At 34.1% G+C, this 19,213-nt stretch overlaps 1 protein-coding gene across 20 annotated transcripts in view; it reads left to right on the top strand.

The window, feature by feature from the left end:
* The window catches only part of LOC130902205 (PH and SEC7 domain-containing protein), a 56,159-nt gene that overhangs the window by 4,802 nt on the left and 32,144 nt on the right, over positions 1-19,213 (top strand). The window lies entirely within an intron of this gene.

Here is a 19,213-nt window from a genome sequence, read left to right as displayed (position 1 = left end):
TTATATATGCACTAGAAAATGGTCGAAATATGCTCAAAATAAGCCCAAATATGCTCCAATAACTGGAGCATATTTAGAATGATTTAAATCTGAAAATTCTATACCTACATTAATTCCAAGGTTTACATTCAAAACTTTGTAAATTTTCTCGAGGGTTTAAACATTTTTTATTTATTTAATTAGTGTAGGGGTTTCTAGTATCTGTCTTTTGGATTGATTGTACTCCAACAGCGGAAATTTTGCTCAGTCATCAGGTTTTCGAAGGGAAGCCTCTGACCAGCATCATCATCATTATCAACAACTAAATTTTGTGAGGCTGTAACCTCAAATCTTTGTGTAAAATTCGAAATAATGATGTATGCACGTTTAAAGCAACAGCGCGCTTCAAAATAGACAAGAAGTCGAAACGTCAATTTTAACAAGTTATTACAAACCGATTTTCATAAAAAAGTGACCTAAAATCAAGACAATTTATCACGAAAAACATAAAAACGTCTGAGAAGTAAAAATTTCAATTGAATATAATTCCATGATTATTCTTTTATACATCGGTAATATAGACACTGCCTAAAACCTTTTAGTTTTAACTTAGTTGTAATCATTGAATCACTGAAGTAATGACCTGAATTTCTTCACAATTCTTGTATCGATTCGTCTACCGACCGTTGACGTAGCTTGTTAACCGAACTGGTGCTTCAAACCAAACTCCAACAACATAGAAACTAAATATGATTATACGTTATGATTGTACTTGAAATAAATTTAAATAAAAATGCAATGGGGTTGTTGGGAATTGCGTCTATTGGAGAAGTAAAAATTTCACCACTCCAATATCAAATTTCGACGGTTATTTTCATATTACTTGTGTGCATAAGTGCACTTTCAACTTTGGAAACAGCAAATAGTCACTATGTACCAGATCAGGGTTGAGTGGAGATGATTCTTTAGCATTATGAGGCCTGGTATTATTAAAAAATAATATGACACCTGCAGTTAACACGCCTGGCTGTTTACACTTCTTAAAGTGACACGATTTAAAAACAATTTCGCGGGAATTTTTATGTGTTATGGTTTTGTTTAAGAGATGGTATTCGCTGCAGGACTGAGTTGGGTTGTTTGATGGATTTCACTTTGTGATTACTATGTACGAAGTGCGGTCCATGAGTTCTTGGCCTTACATAGTAAATAGAGTTCGCAAAAATTTTTATCTAGGTCTCAACAAGCTTCAACACCTTTTCATCAAAGTAGAGCTCGAACTAAGGGTTTTTCCAATAAGAGGTGTTATTTTGATATTCAAAGAAAAATGCCATTTTTTGAGATGAATGATCGGATGTTTATTTCATTATAAAGAGGAAGGTATGCCGTTAATAATGGAACACAACATCAGCCAAATGGCCGCCACGACTGCGCTTACAGGACCATATCCTTTTCATGAAATGTTCCGTAACCAAATTGCAAAGCGGCTGCCCTATGTCCTCGATAGCCTCACGAATTCCATCTTTGAGGTCTTGAATCGATGCTGGACTGTTGGCGTAGACCTTATCTTTCACGTGGCCCCAAAGGAAAAAGTCGCAAGGTGATGAATCACAAGATCTCGGTGGCCAATTGTGAGATAACACGGTCCGGAAATTTTTCCCGTAAAATATCGATGATTTCGTTGTTTGTGTGGCACGTAGCGCCGTCTTGTTGAAAGTAAACGTTGTCCAAATCAATACCATCCAATTCCGGCCATAAAAAATCATTAATCATCTCTCGATAGCGCAATCCATTCACCGTAACTGTTGCTCCGGCCTCATTTTCGAAAAAGTAAGGTCCAATGACACCGCCAGACCATAAACCGCACCAAACAGTCACGCTTTGAGGATGGAGAGGATTTTCAATAATAACTCTTGGGTTTTCCGAGCCCCAGATTCGACAATTTTGATTATTGAAGTAACCCCCAAGGTGGAAATGGGCCTCATCAGTTAAGATGATTTTTCGATGAAATTCCGGATCATTTTCATGCATTTCAAGGACCCAATCAGCAAAGACACAACGTTGTTGATGATCGGCCGGCTTGAGTTCTTGTGTTAACTGAACTTTATAGGCCTAAGACCCAAGTCTTTATGCAAAATACAGTGTAATGACGTTTGTGGAATGGCTAATTCCAAAGAACGACGACGAATGGACAAACCCTGGGTTTTCTTCAACACTTTGGGCTACAGCAGCAATATTCTCAGTTGTTCTTGAGCGACGTGCACGGGGTTTATTCTTCACATCACTAACTTGTCCCAACAGGTCAAATTTTTCCACCAATTTCTGTATTGCGGTCCGAGAAGGTGCTTCACGTCGACCCAAAAATGTTTTAGTTTTACGAACCGTCTCTGCCAAACTTTCACCATTTTTATAGTGAATTTTAATAATTTCAATGCGTTGTTGAAGCGTGTATTGTTCCATTTTCATTAATGGCGTAGTTTCTACTTGTCAAATGTCAAAAATGACAGTTTCAAAAGTGACATTTACCGAAATAGCGGGCTGTTCAAAATAACACCTCTTATTGGAAAACCTTTTATAACAAAGCTGTTTTGGAAAATGTTTCAACGGTATCCAACTCGAACAAATGTTTTGACAGCCAAATGTTGACGCAATATTGAATGTATGCCTCAACAGTCGATTTTTCCCGCCACTGACAAAATTCATCCTGTAGCGAAGCGGGACTACGATTCAATTCGGAAAACCAGCGAAATACGGTGCCTCGAGATGGTGCTTTATCATCAAAAATCTGAGTTAATCCACGTGGAAAGCTATAGAAAATCATCACACGAAAATGTTCGTGATTTGATTCAATTCCAAGGTGAATATTTCAAGAATCTGTAAACATCTCAAATAGCATTCGTATGACAACTCGTTCTAAGTATGCTCACCATTAAAAATGTCAAACTCTAAGATGGCAATGTCAAATTTGACATATTCACATCAATGTCGCCATATATCAAAACATATGTAGCAACCCTCGTATGTTGGCCTACGAACTCATGGATCGGACTGGATCAAATGAAATTTGAGAGTTTTTAGAAAGGGACATTCTGCATAATTTGAGATGGCTAAACTGTATTTTTGATGATTAGTTTGAATATAAATAAAATAATTTTCATCAAAATAATTGTTTTTTGCATTTCGAAATATTTAGCCCCACCCTCGTATTAATTCAACGCCGAACTCGATATAATTGATATGTTAACTTTTGTAATAAATACGAAAGTTGATTCCCATCATAAATAAATCGATATAACCGTAAACGTAGAGGGGTTAAGTCACAATATAGTGCAATCAGCACGATAATTTTTTATACTGATAAAAGGTATTAGATGTCATTTATGTTATCGCGTTATTGATAATGATAATTATTTTACGTGTGATCATTTATGACCTTTCCATATTTTGATCACCAAACTAGTTAATAGTATTGTCATTAACCACTTTTCCAAATAATAAATAATTAGCACAGTCATTTAGACGTACAAGAAACAACCTTTGAATAAACCTAAAAGTTTGCACTAATTTTCGAAACAGCATTAAAAATAAACGCTAAAAACAATGACGAAAGGAAAATGCAATTCGTTTTCTTATGCCACGTCTGGTTAACTCACAAATCGATAAATTCTATCTTAAGGATTCAGTCACGGCCACTAAAAAGTGAAGCCAAAACGCAATGAACTTCAGCTGTTTCCCAAGCAGAATTTAATGATTTGCTTGGAGATTCAAACCTAAAAGTCCAAAAGAAATAAGAAGTTCTAGGCTCAAAACTGGGATCAAAAAATCTCTTAACCCCTGGTACATTCTTTTTATGGTATCGCTTTAAAGAACGAGATTTACTACGTTTCTCTGAAGAAACAAAATCAATGGTCTTCAGTACTGATATTCCTGATCTAATGAAATATTTTGGAATCGCTTCCGAAACGTCTGAATGAAGGCTTTCTATTGATTCCTCTCAAAGAAGTTTGAAAGGAGATCTTCTACATGATGGCAGTTAATCCATTCCAATTGTCCTTTCCGTTCACTTGAAGGAAACATATGAAAATGTAGTGGGCACCATTAAATATGAGGAACGCCAATAGCTGTGTGTGTGACGATTTCAAAATGATATGTTTTCTGCTAGGTCAACAGCTACGTTGAGCTTCTTATGCGTATAGAATAGTAGAGCTCGCGGAAAATATAAAAATTGTGGCCTAAACGACATAATTTTGTACTTGGAATGAAAAACATCCTGCATGAACCATTGATTGATCCTTTTGTGACCGCGGGACGGGACGGGAATATTCGTGGAACACAATTTTGATAGAAGACGCAAATTTTGAAAAAAGTTGTGAGCAGTTTTCCGGATAAAAATCCCGAGTACAAAAACCTAGTAGCCAAAAACGCAATTATAAAATCTTCGATGCCACATGAGCGTGACAATACATTTCCATCATTCCATTAAGACATGAAAGAAATGGAAAAACGGTACCAAGGTAGGTGGAATAAAAATGTTATGGTTGATTACTGCTGGAATGTCAAAAAAAACCTTATGCTGTTAGTTTAGTGGAGTTAGAAAGGTTTTGTGTTTTTTGAGCTGCTGCCAAGGAACCAAACGATCAATTCTGATGTTTACTATCAACAATTAATGAAACTGGCTAAAGCAAGCAAAGAAAAACTGCCAGAATTGTCAAATCGGGAAGGTTTAAGACAATGCGAGGCCTCACGCATCTTTGGCAACTTGTGGGAAATTATTGGATCTTGGTTGTAAAGGGATGCCACATCCCTCATACAACCCTGATCTGGCACCATTTGATTACCAGTTATTTCGAAGTTTGCACAATTCATTGAATGGTCAAACTTTCACAAATGACGATGACCTTCAATAGCACCTGATTCAGTTTTTTGTTGATAAGGACCGGAAATTTTATGAACGCGAAATCATGTAAAAAGCTTGTAAAAAACTAAGAAACAAAAATACAAGTAACTAAAGACGAAAATAAAATAAAATATTGACCTTCCTGCTTTGAATCCTGCCTGTTCTTTCCTTATTTTTCCATGTATTCGTTCTTCAATCCTGCTTCAAGTATTCTTCAATATATTCTTCCCATGACACATATCCCATGATAGTTTTCACATAATTTGCGATTTCCTTTTACAATATATTTTCTCCTTTTCTTCTAGAACAGGTTTTTCATTATTCGTAATAGTTTTTGCGATTCGTATTTGACTTATTCTTCTCGTTTTCCCATTTTTAAGTGATTTTACTGTTTTACGGAGTTGGTTGGATGAGATTTTTCCGCTGATTTCCGGTATTTACGTTTTCCATTCCTATAAACTCGTGTCTACTTTCTGTAAATAGGTTTCGGTAGTATACTAATTTATTAACGTTGGGATTAATTCATACACACTATGTATCTTACTTACTTAATTCATTTACACACTAATCTTCAATAAACTAGTCATTATGCAATGAAACTTATTACTAAACACTTATCTCCAATTATTAATTTACTAATTTATTTAAATGAACTTGTCCCGATGTGTTCGGAATGACATCAGATTATTTACTGACTGACTACTGCTGTTTATATACACTGTAATCATATCAAGAATGTTCGAAATATCTAATTTGCCGTAAACAAATAAAAAGACATTTTTAGAAATTCACTTTATAGAAATTACCACGACATATTGTAAACAGGTTATAAAAACAATATAAAGAAATTTCCGCTTTATATATATTAAAAACAATGTAAATTGTCCTTTAGGGAATTGCACCCGCAGTATTCTATTATAAAATAATGGAACAGGACCAGCTCCACGGTCTATGTAAGCTCGTAACAGTTGTTAACAATGTTATTTCGCTAATATAGGGTATAAAAGTTATTTCTCTTTCTGTTATCAACGTTTTGAATACTTTAGGTTATTTTATAGTTTAATAAACGAGTAGGGGTAAATATCAATATAGATTACTGAAAATTAATGGAAATTTGTGCGAATTTATAATACAGAATCATCAATAAATCTTCTAATTTCTTTAAGTGACATATTGAAAGAAAGTAACGTTAAAGTAATACCAATTGCTAATCAAATTCCATCTCTAATAATTTTAACGAACGAGATCATTTTCTTATGCCGTAAACGAACAACTTTAAAACTATATTTAAAGGTTCACGAGGTCATTATAATCTCCCTTAGCGATCTTGCTGTGATTCATCGAACAACAAACACGAGCCCCGTTCTCGAGTCTTTCTTTTGCTTTGATGGCTTTTAAATAACAACCCTTCTACGGGGTTTCAATCGGTCACGGTCTTTTCTAATCGATAATTTTCGAATTATGATAATATACATATATTCGAAATTAGCTAGATCAATTACAGGCTTAACTTCGGATAAACCTTAGACACCAATTAAATATAAAAACGGGAAATTCTGTAACGTTTTGAAGAAAGGGTTTTCCAGATATCGACTTTCGATTGATCAAATGTGATTTAGAATTAGTTTTAATAATCGAATGAAGAAAACTGTTGGTTTTTGGAAAAATAAGGAGGAAAAGTGTCCCTGAAGAGAAAGTATCGGTCAAAAGTTATTGCTCACCCCGTAATCTAACGAAATATCAATATCGATCGTATTATTTTTATTTGTTGTGTATCACATAAACTTTTGACCTCTAGTGTACACATTTTCACCTAAAAAACGTGCTTGCGGAAATGTAAAAACTACAATTTTTACAATATAGAAATTTCTACAAACAATTCCTAGATCATTGTGGAGCTCTAGACATTTCTAGATCAGACCAGAACATCCGAAACCCAAATATATCCCATTATCCAACAAGAAATTTTTGGAAAAAGCGTATAGAGTTCAAATGAGAATAACTTTTTATACAAAAACATGTGTTTTATTTAAAAAAAAAACTACCGAATTATTGAGGGGTCCTCGTACATTGTAATGTATGCGATTTATTAGGAAATGTATTGGAAAAGTGCCAATATTTGCATCTGATGCATTTATTTCGGAAAAAAACATCATTAAAGCAAAATATAAACTTTAATTAAACTTACGAGCGTAAAATAATTTGATTTATTCATAGAAACGTTTCATAGTATCAATCGTGAAATGTACCACAAGGACGTCCAAAAAAAATATAATAATATAAGTATAGTAAGTAGAACTGCTGCGATTTCTCCTTTATATCGTTTATCGATTGATTGTTTTTGAAAAGAAAAAACATGAACCAGAAATATATAGTCTATCATCTTTGAGACCTTGGTAAAATCATTCTTTGGCTTCAAATTTTTCCCACGCAAGAATTCCGACATGGATCTCAATAAATAGTAATCTGTCGGTGCAAAATCCGGACAAAATGTGGTACGAGTTGAATATCACCAAATTCTTTCGCAGTATGTGGTTTAGAATTGTCTTGTTGTAAGAGAACTCGCTTTCAGTTAACTAAATCTGGATATTTCCCCAATAAAACCTCTTTGATACTTCAGAGTAGTGTTTGAAGAAGTTTCTGCGTCATTCTGTGATAGTTTATGAAACATGGATCCACTGGTACACACAAGAGACCCAGAAACAGTTTAATCGGTTGACCAAAGTCTGTTCTATCGACTGAAAAAGTGATAGTCGTCGTTTTCTGGGACTGTGTTATACCGGATTACTCGATCGATCCGACGCAAAGACCAAATTAGGCCATATTTTCCCCCGCAACTCCCTTTTATTTCCAAGCTTGAAAAGAAATTTGAGTCTAACGATGAGGTCATCGCCGCCACAGATTTTCACTTTGTAGATCTCGAGAAAACGTATTTTTCATAACGGTTGTATGCCGAGTACTCGTTGGACTACCCTCATAAGTTAGGATCTCAAGTTTAGCAATAGGCTAAACTTTCAGTTTTGTTTCATCTCGAGGTTCATTAAACTAAGCTTAAATACAAATTGGAAGGTCCTAACCTTAAAAATGACGGATTTTAAATACTCTTTAGGGATGAAAAATCTAAAAATCCTTTCTTAGTTATTGGTTATAGTCTAAATGTCAAAATTTCATGATAATAATAGATAGATACTTTTAGTAGTTTCGGTTATAATATGATCAATTTATCAGATCATTCTTTTTTATACAAGGGTTGCCTTTTAAGTTTACTTTTCGAAATAACCGCAGGGTTATTGGGGCAAACATGACAAGGTTCAAGCTTGAGGCGTATCAGGATAACCCTATTGAAAATAAATTAATTTTCCATCATCCTGATCATGTCCACATAAGAAACCTCCCAGGATCAAATGGCTAGGTCCACACTAGGATCAAATTAGGTCAATCCTAGTGAAAATAAAATAATTTTTCTTCAGGCTTTCCCGTTTGTGTCCATGCGAGAATCCTTAGTGGAAAAATCCTGATAAAAATTTTATAAGATACTTCTGATCAGGACCAAATGAGGTAAATCTAATCAGAACCTCATTAGGGTTTTGCGTTACATCCCCATCAGATGATTTGGGGCATTTTCGTGGTTTATTACATTTGTAGCGAAATGCGCCAACTACAAACACATTGTCTGAAAAAATGTCTCGCGATTTTGTTTATTTAGAAAACTTCTTTGTTAGTCCTTATACGGGAATTCAGTGAGCCAAGCTCCTTAATACTATAATTTCCCAATAATTTCTTTTTTGCAAGCTTAAAGTGAAACAGAAACGAAAAAATTGTTTTATTTCTAAATTCGTAAACAACTCGTTAACGCCACCTAGTGTTCGACTGTAAAAACTTGTAAGGCAACCCTCGTATATTGTTTTTAATTTCATAATGAATTTAAAGGACTAAATCGTTCGGAAACAGGAGAACAATGAATAGAATTTCATTTAAATCCTCTTTAATATAAATTTATCTTTAATCGAAACGACTAATAATATAGGCTGTCCAAAATTCAATTAAACCGACATTGTATAAAAGTATAAATTTATTCGTCGCCCGTAAAAGACAAAGATTTATTATTGTCTGTCCGTTTGAAATGCGACTTGTTTAATAAGAAAATTGCTACTAATAAATAATTAGCATAAACACATAAAATGTGTAAAGGAAAATTTGGTTTACGTTGACACGCTTTTTTTCGTTGTTTGCTTAATTAATGAAGGGATAAACAACTTATTACGCCGCATGCGATATTCTAATTGTAAATTTTTTATTACTTGTAACATTTAAAATAGCGACACCTTTAATTATCACGCCATGTTTTGTTGAAATACGAGTTTCGGTAACTCATTTATAATTTTACGTCTTCGTTCTTTATTGTACCTCAAAGTCATAGTCAAATTTCTATTACTTCCTCTTTATACGAGGGTTGCTACTCAAGTTTCGAGATATGGCAACGCTGATGTGAATATATCAACAATGGAAACTCTCAGGATTACCTTATTGAAAAGAAAAATGAAAAGGTCCACACTAGGTTGATTCTAGTAAAAATAAACAAATTTTTTTCAGGATTTCCTGTTTGTGTCCTTGCAAGGAATCATTACTGGAAAAATCCTGATAAGAGTCATCCTTGTCAGGTTATCGGGACCTCACAAACAATTCTAGTCGGGGAGGTTGAATCTAATTTGGTTGCCACCAGCGCATTTGGGGCAAAACCCCAAAATTTTCGTTTCGATGTTTTTCTATGACTTTAGACGCGGATGAAACCAACAGCAATGTCGGAATAATTGGAAACGTCGTCACAGTTTCATTAGAGTAACGTAGAAAGATGAATTCTGAATGGTACACCAGCATTTGTTTGCCAGAAGTGTTTGACAAAAACACAAATCCACCGTACAGTTCTTGTTTGGAACACTATGATTTTTTCTTATATTTGAAGAAGCGGTTGATGCGTCCAAATCAATGGAGAATATTTTGAAAAACAATAAATCCACATCCAATTATAAATGTTTGTTTTTATTTCTCTATCTCGAAACTCGGGTGGTAGCAAACATTTTTATCAAATAATAATTTAAAGTTGTACGTGCCACGGCATGCGTTTAAACAAAAATACAATTTTTTCACAGTTTTTAATCGATTACCGCAACAAACGACATGTTACGCCGTGAATAAATGAAAATGTCGTTAGGGTAGGGTGCAATTTATGACGCTGTTTCGAATTTGCAAAATCTCATTGTTGTTTTTATACCAGAACTATTTAGTCCGGGAGCCGGCAATCTCTTAAGATCCGTGATCGCGGAATTGCAAAATTTTCATATTAATTTATTAATTAATTGGAGGAACAAAATGCGACGATATATTTGGCTGAAAGTATGGAAAAAAAAATAATTATTAAAAAAAAGCAAAAATGTTTCCCGTCACTGCGGATTTCGTTAAAAAACGGAACGGTCTATTCGATAGGAAATTTTTTGAATTAATGAAAAAAATCGGATTACCAATTTTTTCCAGTCGTAAGGGCCCGGCTTACCTGTTTAAAGGGTGTGATCGAGAGATAAAATTTTCCCATCATTCCGGAGAACTTTTTTTTCCTTTAATTTGCTCATTTTTATGTAAATTTTGATAATATCGTGCCTAAAAATATCGCGCATACCAATTTTATTCTATACGGACTCGATTTTCATCGATTAAATCATTTCACTCTGTAATTAGCGTCCATATAACAATAAAAAATGCTATTTTTATCTTAAATTTAATGTTGTAAAAGAATAAATAGAATCGAAGGAAATATAAGAAATTTTTTTTCGAGTTCATTTTTATTACATTTGATTAAAATATCGTAATCAATTTATTAATTTAAGACAATACAATAAATAATTGTTTATACTAAAGCAGAACATAATTATTATCATTCATCTAAACTATCATCATCACAATTATAATGTTCTCCATCCTCTCATTCGTAATATTTTTCATTATTTTCATGTCGACTCAGAATTTCTTCAACTTTTATAATTTTCCGTCAATGATTCAAAATTTGGATGGTAATTTATATAAAAATTTTGAAATTCCGCCATTACGGATCTTTTGAGATTGCCGGTTCTCGGACTAATTCATTAGTTTCCTACTTGTGCTGTTTAAATTATTCTTTAGACGACGCCATCTGAAAGTTGTTCGTTTTGTATTCATTTACATACCGAAAGTTGCGTTTTGAGTGTTCCATGTAATAAAAGTGACAGTTCCGTATTGCAAAACACTTTCGGAACGCTCTGGAGTACACAACTTTAACTTCCTTAAATGTGACTCTAGCCAATTCAATGTTGACAGTTGACAGTTTCACTTCGATGATTTTGCATAACCTTAAATTTTTAATTTTCTGAAATTATTTGTTTTGTCTGAATTAATGAATAACAATGAGTGATGATGAAAAAGAAAAAATCAGCGATGAAGAGTTACTCGAATCCACGCCATCTGATCTCACCGAAGAAAGCAATGCGGCCGTTCTTATTTCGTTGCCGCATAAATCTCGTGCAAGGTACGAAAAACAGTACGAGCTCTTTATGAAGTGATGTCACCAGAAAAAGGCGAAAAACCCAACGGAAAATGTAGTGCTCGCTTATTTTTCAGAAAAATCTAAAATCTGGAAAAGTTCTACATTAAGGTCTACATTCTCGATGATTAAAAGTACTCTCGCAATAAAATAAGATGTTCACATCAACAAATATCCAAAACTAATCAATTTCCTGAAGAAACAACAAAAAAATCGAAAACTTTAACCATAGAAAATATAATAGAATCTTATACGAAGAGTGGTTGTCTTTTAAATTTGTCTAATAATAGCTGTGGCAGGTGGATTACAACGGGATGAATTGAGAAAATTAAAATTGAATGATATTCAAGTTAAAAATGATGTTTTAATTATAACAGTACCAAAAACCAAAACTGGCAAACAACGCATCTTTACTGTAACAAACAAAATTTGTCTTGGTATAAATCCCATCGAATTGTTATTTCGTAAATACTTAACATTGAGACCTCCACACACAAATCATTCAAATTTCTTTCTCGGCTATAATAACACCAAGTGTTCAACCCAATTTGTGGGAATTCATACCTTTAGTAAGACACTACGTAATATTACAAAATCCAGAAGATTATACAAGCGACTGTTTAAGACGCGCCTCAGCGTCCCTTTTAGCTGATACTGGCGCAGACCTTCAGATGTTGAAAAGGCATGGTGGGTGGGCTTCTTCCACCGTAACGGAAGCTTATTTAGATGACTCAATAACAAACAAGATTGAAATTCCTAACAGAATACATTCGTCCACCACAAATACGAATCAATCAACAAATTCTATCCAAGACACAAACACATCTACAGAGATTGTTTCGTAGCAATCTTTTTTCAAAATTTCAGGATATATTATATAATCATAAAATTATTCAACGGTTATTTTTATATTTTCTTCTTTTTTGTAGTTTTTTAGTTTTAATAATCTTTGTACTAATCTTATATATTAAAAAAATTGATGATTTCCATTCCGAGTCCGTTCAGGCGTTCTACCCAACCGATTTGCTTAATTTTTTTTATTTTCAGTGAAAGGTATTGATGCACAGATCAGCCATCAACCATCGGATTTCATCTAATATTCACCATTCTCAAGTTATACTCAAATGCGATTTCCCCCTGTACATTACTTATGGGAGTTTTTCACATACACACGTTCTATCCTCAATATCTCAGGTTCTATTCAAGATAGAGACTTCGTTTTGGTTTAAAAACACTCGCTGAAACACCTTCTTTCTTTTGAGTTTTTGAACACTTAAATCGGTTGAGTTGGAGAGGAGCTAGGCCCGGACATTCAATGTGGAGTTATGGATTTTTGTATGTTTTTGGCAATCTTTCTACATTCAAAGATCTATATCTCAGGTTCTAATATAGCTACAGAGTTCGTTTTGGTTTAAGAACACCTGCTGAAATACCTTCTTTCTTTTGAGTTTTTGAACACTTAAATCGGTTGAGTTGGAGAGGAGCTAGGCGCGGACATTCAATGTGGAGTTATGGATTTTTGTATGTTTTTGGCAATCTTTCTACATTCAAAGATCTATATCTCAGGTTCTAATATAGCTACAGAGTTCGTTTTGGTTTAAGAACACCTGCTGAAATACCTTCTTTCTTTTGAGTTTTTGAACACTTAAATCGGTTGAGTTGGAGAGGAGCTAGGCGCGGACATTCAATGTGGAGTTATGGATTTTTGTAGGTTTTTGGCAATTTTTCTACATTCAAAGATCTATATCTCCTATATCTCAGGTTCTAATATAGCTACAGAGTTCGTTTTGATTTAAGAACACCTGCTGAAACACCTTCTTTCTTTTGAGTTTTTGAACACTTAAATCGGTTGAGTTGGAGAGGAGCTAGGCGCGGACATTCAATGTGGAGTTATGGATTTTTGTAGGTTTTTGGCAATTTTTCTACATTCAAAAATCTATATCTCAGGTTCTAATATAGCTACAGAGTTCGTTTTGATTTAAGAACACCTGCTGAAACACCTTCTTTCTTTTGAGTTTTTGAACACTTAAATCGGTTGAGTTGGAGAGGAGCTAGGCGCGGACATTCAATGTGGAGTTATGGATTTTTGTAGGTTTTTGGCAATTTTTCTACATTCAAAAATCTATATCTCAGGTTCTAATATAGCTACAGAGTTCGTTTTGATTTAAGAACACCTGCTGAAACACCTTCTTTCTTTTGAGTTTTTGAACACTTAAATCGGTTGAGTTGGAGAGGAGCTAGGCGCGGACATTCAATGTGGAGTTATGGATTTTTGTAGGTTTTTGGCAATCTTTCTACATTCAAAGATCTATATCTCAGGTTCTAATATAGCTACAGAGTTCGTTTTGGTTTAAGAACACCTGCTGAAACACCTTCTTTCTTTTGAGTTTTTGAACACTTAAATCGGTTGAGTTGGAGAGGAGCTAGGCGCGGACATTCAATGTGGAGTTATGGATTTTTGTAGGTTTTGGCAATTTTTCTACATTCAAAGATCTAATATAGCTACAGAGTTCGTTCTTTTCTATTATAATGATTTCTGATACTTATTTAATGGATTCGATGCGAGCGAAGCCGCAGGTATAAGCTAGTTTGTTGTAAAAACTCTTCAATATATTGTTTAAATAAATAAATCTTTCTTTTTTAGTAGTATTATAATATGTAATAAACAATCCTTTACAAATGATGTTTTTTTTATGAAATCATTTTTTTTATGTTTAATTACCATTAAATCTATACCTCTTCTAAGTATATCGTTATCTATGTTGTCAAATTTTCTAAATTTCTTCCAAATTATTGTGTTTGCTTGACTGGTAATGTTTTTGTTTTCAATTTATCGTTACCTAATTCTTCTAATAAAATATCTAGAATTAACTCAATACGATATGGCAACATGGTAAACAATAATATTGGAAATTCATACACGTTATTTATAAGGAATTTTTCCATCAACAATCAACATTACTTTTTGCAAATAATTAATAAATTAATATTGACATTGCAAATATCATTAAACACATTATATTGTTCAATACATAAAATGTTTATGATTCTCTATTATTTATTTTCTTTCCTCGGTGTAATTGAAATAGTTTTGGATCTTATGCGTCGTCTAAAAAATGTTGTGTACGCCGCGGATGAAATACTACTTTGTTGGACTTGTTCAACAAAGTAGCACTTTCAGTCCTTGGCATACAAATAACTATTTCCGATAAACTTTTCAGTTTCGTCATTACTTTAGACACCTTCTTTTACATCATCTATTTCTGTATCTAACCTGTGCTTAATTAGAGAGAGTTATCTAATTGAAGATTGCCTCTGGGTCTTGAGAAGGGGAAAGCTCATTCTCTTGCACCGATGTTGTAGCAGTAAAAATCCAGCTTTCTTGAAGCAATTCTTAATCGTAGCTTTATTTCGAGCGGAATTGATCCAGAGAACAGTATTCAAAGCATTTAATAGAGCAGCTGTTGACGATGCTAACGTAGGCCCAGAGGTTCGTGCTTTCATGATAACCCATTCCAGAAATTGAGCTCTTTGAGGGACTGAATAATGCCTTGGTTCCAACCAAGATAAAGATAAAGAAATTTCTAGAAACCAGTTGAAGAACAAACTATAAAAGAGCAAATTCAAGAAAACATCAGAACAGAACAACAGAAATGTGTAACTTGTAGACGGGTTTCAGTTTTATTGAGTCTCTTCGGTCCAAAATCGAATCTGTACAGGCTATGAGTGTTGTTTAAAAAGTTACCAACCCCTACCTGAAAATATCAGCACGTATCAACATAAGTTAATGAACGAGTAGACACTGTGTACAGAGACTTTGCACTATAATTTAGCGTTGTAAAGTTTTCGGCAGCTCAAACGTGATGAGCGTGTCAGGCGGCAAAAAACTCCATCAAATGATACTGTACGACTATAGGATTAAGGTTAGAGACTTAGAAGAGGGCTATCAGTTTGTTAAAAGAACAAATTTGTTATATACGCGGACGCAGGCGTGAGCTATTCACGCGTTGGGTGTCGAATTTGATCATTTTGGACCAAAAGTGCGTTCGAACGGACATTTCTTAGTTATTATTGACTTGGTTCAAGCAAAATGAGACGGATTTTTTGCCAAAAAAGTCAAAAACGGTTCCATCGACTTTGCTTTCCCACCAGATCACACTCCGTTGGCCTTGCAATTCGAATTACTTCACCAGTTATCGTGTTTCCCAGAACTAACCCCCAGCGATTTTTACCTGTTTCGTAACCTCAAAGTTTCTCTAGCAGAAGAGGGATTTTCAGGTTAGAGTATCTCTAACATTCTCAATGAGAGGGTGAGATGCTTAAACGGATATAAGATTAAAAAATTAAAAAAATAATAAATACCAATAAAGAATTTAACAGAAAATTCCGAATTTAATACTTGTAATTTGTTATTTATACTTTCTAAGTAAATAAGAAATTTCCTTGTTTGGTTAGATGTACCCTTCGTTATTTTCTTTGTTCTATTTCCTCTGAGAATTGCAAACAATTTCTTTCTGACGATGACGTCATGTCCGGGTCGACGTTACGTGGGTAAAAAATTTTTCTATTTTTAATAAAGTCCAGGTGGAATCGGTACAAGCACTCAGACATAGAGGAAGACAGGATAGGGGAGAGAGGGCACTGGACGAGCATATCGTGCACGTGGTATGAGGGTGGGCGACACACCCCACGAAAACTAATAAAATATGGGAAATTTAGAAATAAGGCGAAACGTTAGTACTAAGCATTTACAGGTAATGTAATTACAAGGGATTCTCAATTACAAACAAAGTAAAATAATACAAAAAAAAACTTGAATTAATGTCCTTCAAAGTACTTACATTAGAAGGCTTGTTTGTATGTTTGTTAAAAGTAAATTTTCCATTTTCGAAAAGCCGTATGTTGCTAAATGTGGCGAGTAAGGAGAGTGTGGACAGCAGGAGGCTCCTAAAAACTAGCGAATCAAAGAGTTGCCCTCTTTTGTTGAAAATTTTTCTTTTAAAATTTAGTTTTACACTTTTTGTATAAGCAGATGTATATTTACCAAACAATTTCGATTCCGGAGATCATATTTTAGTAAATTCTGTCTGCCTCTGTATTTGTGTTGAAAGTACATTTTACATTTTCGAAAAGATCCTGTCACATAGTGCTAAATCTGTCGAGTAAGGCGGGTGTGAACAGCAGAAAGTGTCTAAAAACTAGCGAATCAAAGCTTGGGGCCGTTGGACCTCTTTTCCGCTTTCTTTTGCTAACAATTGTTCCGTAAATTCAAACTCAAAACATGTCATACGACTGCTATTTGAGTTATTTGTTCAAAAATAAGTTCGTGTCGCCATCTTCCCATTAGAGCAAAGTGGAACGGTCAATTTTGAATGATACACCAGAATTTGTTTCCCGGAATTATTTGGAAACATCTTCTTCTTCTTCTTCAAGTACCATACACTTTGCAGCGTGTACGTGTTCTCTTGTTCAAAACTTCCAATCTTCCAAAAATTGTTACCGCACTCTGAATGCCACACCAGTCTCTTATATTCCGTAGCCAGGAATTTAGTTTACGCCCTGGTCCTCTCCTTCCGTCTATCTTTCCCGTATGAGCTTGAGAGTTGAATATCTCGGTCCTCGCAGGATGTGTCCCAAATAAGATGCTTTTAGTTGTTTAATAAACATCAGGGAAACTAATCGGAGAAGATGAATCATTGTACACCACGACGAAAACTTTTTTGAACAGTCTAAAACATCGAATTGATGTGACATCCGCCGAACAGTCCTTGTTTAGCACTCAATGATTTCTTCTTTTTCCCGCAGATCAAAAATAAAACGCGTGAAATTGATTCAGCATTACGTATTTATGTTCTTTTTCATTTATACTATTATAGAATGTTTACTACATGTCTATATTTCTGATTATTAATTAATTCGCCATTTGGACAAAAAAATATTTAATAATCCCCCATACTATAAAACCAAGTTTGTTTACTATTGAACGAATAAGGGTCAGGTGTTTGTACGGGTTAAATAGAAAAAGGGAATTGAAGAAAAAGATATGAATGTGGCCCAATTACAGACTTGAAAAAACAAATAAAAGTTTTAATAATAAGAAATTAAATCTTATAATCGATAATAATTTATTATGTTTTTTATGTTTTACCATTTTTCTATGTACGAAATGATTAAAAATAAAATTGAATTGTATACGCGAAGCAATTTTATTTGTTTAACCCATTATTCAATGCCCAAATCTTTTATTTACATCAAATACTTTTGAAATTATTTTTATCAATAAAAAAAGTTATTAATCCATATATATGTTCATAGTTGTATATTTTATAGTTAAAAAAACATTTCGGGTGGGGTGAAACATTGCATTTCTTACATAAATAAATTATTATTTGTTATATGTCGATTCCCTTTTCACGAATAATTGATCGATCAAATCGATTCTTCCCATGTGAACTAGAGTCATTTGAATCGAGATTCAATACCGATTAGCGGATTTTGGGGCACTAGAAAACAATTTAACAAAACAGTAACGATATTATTGTCATTTCATCAGCATCAACAGCAACCACAAGAGTACACTCGAGTAGTTCGAGTGGTGCCTTTCGTGCCATGATATGAGAATTTAATCCTTTAGTTGTTTTATACGTTTTGTTTGTTTGATAGCATCACCTCTACTCGGAATTTGTTGTTCTACTGTTTTAATTTGTGTTTCGGCTAGTTCATACATCTACAGCATCCTTCAAGGTTAGTTGATTCTTGTTCTATAATTTTTTGACTATCCTACTGACTGCGCCATGATGTTATCAAACAATTTTCTTTATTCAACTTTCATTGCATTCGAATTTAGAATTGTCTCTTGATGTTGTTAAGGAGACTAAGAAACGGATCGATCTTATGGTTAGCTTGAGTTTACTTTAGCTTCGATTAGGTCAAGTTTACTTCAGCTTCGAATAGGTTAGGTTTACTTTAGCTTCGTTTCGATTAGTTTTTGTTGGTTTTTGGTTGAGAGGTTTACTTTAGCTTCGTTCCGATTAGGTTATGTTGATTTTTGGTTAGGTTAGGTATACTTTAATTTCGATTATATTAGGTTGACGTTAGCTTCAATTCGTTTATGTTTAATTATTCGGTTAGATTTACTCTAGCTTCAATTAGGTTAGGTTTACATCAGTTTTGATTGATTGACTTGTATAGATTGATGGTTTTTTGTTAGATAAGTATGCGCAGTTTGTTTAAACGAGGAGTCAAACGACAGATACGAAAACTTTAGTTAGTTTATATTCTCAGTCACGGATTTATTTACTTGCTATCCTTAACTGTCGGTGACATGTGCTGTTTAAAACAAATTTCAATGAAAATCGAGGTAAATTTTAAATTTTTCTTTGGCGACTAGTCAATTATCCGTATTTGTGAGATGCGGTCGTTTTGCTGATGCAGTAGTTCAAATGTAACGTAAAAGGGGCGAAGTGAAACATCTCGTTCTGACGTTCAACTTGGCTGTGCACCCGACAACCAACCAGTGTCCGTATCGATGACTCACGGACTCAGAGTTAGCAGTTTGGATCAATGAATCTAGCGATCAGCTTTTGAGTACTTCTACAGTGAAAAGGAGACTGAGAGAAGCTGGACTTTTTGGAACGGTAGAGTGGGAGAGAGTTTTTTATGGAGTGATGAGTCAAAGTTTGAGGTTTTTGGGTCTAAGAGATGAGGTTGTACGCAGGTCAAAGTAGAAACGGATGTTAGATCCATGTGTAATCCCGACTATCAAATAT

The sequence above is a fragment of the Diorhabda carinulata genome, chromosome X (genome assembly GCF_026250575.1).
Source record: "Diorhabda carinulata isolate Delta chromosome X, icDioCari1.1, whole genome shotgun sequence".
NCBI classification, from domain to species: Eukaryota; Metazoa; Arthropoda; class Insecta; order Coleoptera; family Chrysomelidae; genus Diorhabda; species Diorhabda carinulata.
Note: the sequence above shows the minus strand (reverse complement) of the source record. Positions and strands in the feature narration are given on the sequence as shown.